General features: G+C 39.6%; 1 pseudogene; it reads right to left on the bottom strand.

The window, feature by feature from the left end:
- Positions 1–3,328: 3,328 nt before the first annotated feature.
- Positions 3,329–4,048, bottom strand: part of LOC103260978 — a 2,862-nt pseudogene continuing 2,142 nt past the window's right edge.

The following is a 4,048-nucleotide window of genomic DNA, read 5'->3' as shown; positions in this document are numbered from 1 at the left end:
TATAAAGAGCTCCTAAAAATCAATAACATGAGAAAAAACAGACCAGTTAAAATTTGGCAAATGTCATCAATGTTTATTTTTATCGGTTTATTTATTTGAGTTGGAGTCTCACTCTCTCTCCCAGGCTGAAGTCCAGTGGCATGATCATGGCTACCACAGCTTCGACCTTCTGAACTGTGCTCTGGACTCAGGCCATTCCCTCCCAGCCTTCCAAGTAGCTAGAACTACAGGTGCACACCATCATGGCCAACTAATTTTTTTATTTACTGTAGGTACGAAGTCTTACCAAGTTGCGCAGGCTGGTCTCAAACCTTGGCTCAGGTAGTCCTCTTGTCTCTGCCTCTCAAAGTGCTGGGATTACAGGCATGAGCCACTATACCCCACCAGTGTTTTAAATATAATATTCTGAACACTTTGAATAAGAAACCAAGAGTTTCTGGTTTTGCTACCTTGTCGTATTATATGTATGGAGTATGTGCCAGTAACATTCATTATGGTTAACCAAAGTAACTTCACAGATAGTAAGTCAATATAACATCACCAGGGCAATGAAATATTAAGTGACCAGTTAGAATTGCAAAAATCTAAGAGGATGTAGGACAGTAACAGTCTATGAAGTCTAGGAAACTTGAAAGATTTTTTTTTGACAATTTAGTTCAATTTTAATAAAATGTTTCCCAAGCATTATTTTGACCAGATACCCAGGTTTAATTTATGAACATTGACAGTGTCCATTTATATAACCACATGTAAAGCTGTTAAGGACTTAACCATTTTCTAGTATTAGCCTATTTTCTTCATTGCTTTTCACATATATGCCCATTAACAAACAGATAGTTGACAAACAGTCATCTATCATAATACTATAAGAAAAGGATTGGCAGTAGCGGGAAACTGCAGGGGTGGGGTGTGGGGAGGTGGGTTTGGCACTAGTGGGAATCTGCCTGAGGAAGGGGGGTCATACCTCATCAACAAGAGTACCTGCATAATGCAGATTTGTATACCTAACCCTGAATTGTACCCCACATCTTTAAAATAAAAAATTTAAAAATTAAAAAAAACAAAAAACAAATGGAATGTCTGTTACCTTTATTGGTTTGTGAGTGTTTCTAGAAAACTAGTATATGTGAAGACCAATTTCCATGCTAGCATTGCATGCATCCAAATATTAGTAATGCACAGAGGCACAGAATTACTGCAACAAGAGAGCAAATTCAAACACAAGCATGTCCTATTCCCCTTTGTATTGCTTTGTACTTTTTAAAACAAAAACAAGAATCTTGAATTCAACGTTCAACTGCCAAAGAAACCTTTTCAACCAGGGCCATCCAAACAAATTCCACACTAACATGATTTATGCTAAAATATACACAAGGAATGACAGTTCTTTGGGATTTAAGTAAGAACTCAGACTATCCAAATTTGAATTCAGGTCTGTAGGAAGTGAGATGCTTGTACTAAGCAACTGTACTACATTTCTGCTGCAGTTAGAGATTATACCTAGTCTATCCTTGGTTTCCTCCAGCAAAACGTATAGGGTACAAACAGGAAAACATGCCAGCTACTTAGGGGCTTAATGCATGATTTTTATTCTCTCTCTATATATTTATTCTCTTGCTCAGAGACACACACACACACACGCACACACTATATATATATATCTATAAAACTAAACAAAGGAAGATAACTGAAGTTGTATCGACCTCTTGTGCTTTCAAAAGGAAAAATGATACTCACTAATTTGCTCATATATAGGCAGTTTAGTGATCCTGGTAGCACTATTGTTTCAAGAAGTTTTTAAGAATAGTGTTTAATGTAGGAGGAGAGGGAAAACATTCACTATCTCTTTCCAAAATTTAAATAGAGGGCAGTTAACATTCTGTATACCCAAAAGCTATGGCAGCAGTTCAAATATGACCAAGATGTGCCGGGCGTGTTTGCTCAAGCCTGTAATCCCAGCACTTTGGGAGGCCGAGGTGAGGGATTTGCCTGAGTCTAGGGGTTTGAGACCAACCTGGCAACTTGGCGAGAACTCGTCTCTACAGTAAATCAAACAATTAGCCAGATGTGGTTATGCATGCCTGTAGTTTCGGCTTCTTGGAAGGCTTAGGTGGAAGGATTGCCTGAGGTGACCATGAGCGTGCCACTGCACTGCAGCCTGGGTGATGAAGTGAGACTCCCACTCAAAAAACAAATAAGCAAAAAAATAAATATGACCAAGGTAAATGTAGAATGTAGATATTCTAAACACAGCTAGGACCCAGCAAATCTAATACACTAAAATCGTATTACATTTTAAAGGAAAATGTGGTCGGGCTCGGTGGCTCAGCCTGTAATCCCAGCGCTTTGGGAGGCCGAGGTGAGAGGATTGCCTGAGCCCACGGGTTCCAGACCCACCCAGGTAACTCGACGAGACCTTGTCTCTACAATAAATCAAAAATTAGCCGGTCGTGGTAGCGCGCGTCTGTACTTCCGGCTACTTGGAAGGCTGAGGTGGAAGGATCGTCAGAGCCCAGCAGGTCGAGGCTGCGGTGGCCAGGCGCATGGCACTACACTCCAGTTTGGGTGACAGAGTGACACTCCAACTCAAAAAAATTTTAAAAATTTTAAAAAAGGAAAATGTGCAAAAACCAAATAGGAATTTTGAGGTTTTTTTCATTTGAAGGTAATCTTAATGCTATTAAATTCACAAATACGCTAATTTAAATACCCAATCCTATTTATCTAAAACACACATTGCAAACATACAAATATCTATTCTCTCCACATATCAGCACCCATTCACATCATGGTTTGGAAATGAGAATAGAGTCCCCTTAAACTGCAAGTCAGCAGGTGTTTCTTTACAATTAACTTTAGCAATATACATACAAAATAGTAATAACGATGATCTTCTTTACTTGTTAACTCACAAGGAAACACCTTCAAACTGCATTTTGTCAAAGTTTCTGTACTAAAATATAGAAAAACTGAACTTCAGAAATATTGAAAAGTCAAAAATTCCTTAATTTTTTATTCCTGGTATCACTACCACAGTTTACAGGGCAATATACCTCATGTAATGAAAAGAAAAAGAAAAAGCTACAATAGATAAAATACCTTAGGAATGTATATCTAATGGACACTACATCGCATTAATCAATAGATGCACTTTTTGCAAACTGTGGCTATGACAGTCCCGAATGAGAAGGGTTTCCTGTTTAAGCTGCAGTAACTTTTCTATGGATCATCGTTCCTTCTATGGCAGATTTTTACAGTTCCTCCAATGCATTTGGGACGACTATCTCAAGGTAACCTGCAGCTTTCCTGACAACTCCTCGCTCTCTCTCCTGCTGAGAACTGTAGCCCTTTTCTTCTGCTTTTAGGACCTTCTGCTAACATACCCACCACTTCTACCAACAGATCCATAGCCACCACCATAGGGACTACCCAAGCTTCTTCCACCAAAATGCTTCCTTTCTTGGGTTCATAATTTGATTGCTGTTATCCACCATAATTACCAAAAGCATTATAGTTCCCATCTCCACCATAGTTACCACCTCCAAAATTTCCTCCTTCATTGTAGCCATCATATCTTCCACCACCACCACCATATCCACCACCTTGGTTTCCATACCCTGGTCCACCACTACCTTAAACTCCTGTACTACTATATCCAGGACCACTGACATAGTGGCCACCATCACCTACAAATCCATTATATCCTCCATCACCTCCATAACCACCTCTGCTGCTACCACCTCCACCACCATAGCCTCCTCTTCCACCAATGTTTCCACCACAGCCAAAATTGCCTCCACAAACCATAAAATTGCCAGATCTACCTCCACAACCTCTTTGTGATCCAGCAGACTTCATCTCTTATTTAGAAAGGACCTTTTTCACTTCACAATCATGCTCATTAATAGTGAGATATTTCTTTTTTTATTTTAAAATTGTGGGATACAATTCAGGGTTAGGTACACAAATATTCATTGTGCAGTTACCCTTGTTGATGAGATGTGCCCCCGCTTCACCAGGCAGTTTCCCACTACTGCCAATCCCACCT

Source organism: Carlito syrichta, unplaced genomic scaffold, assembly GCF_000164805.1.
Source record: "Carlito syrichta isolate Samal-C Ts95f unplaced genomic scaffold, Tarsius_syrichta-2.0.1 Scaffold303509, whole genome shotgun sequence".
NCBI classification, from domain to species: domain Eukaryota; kingdom Metazoa; phylum Chordata; class Mammalia; order Primates; family Tarsiidae; genus Carlito; species Carlito syrichta.
Note: the sequence above shows the minus strand (reverse complement) of the source record. Positions and strands in the feature narration are given on the sequence as shown.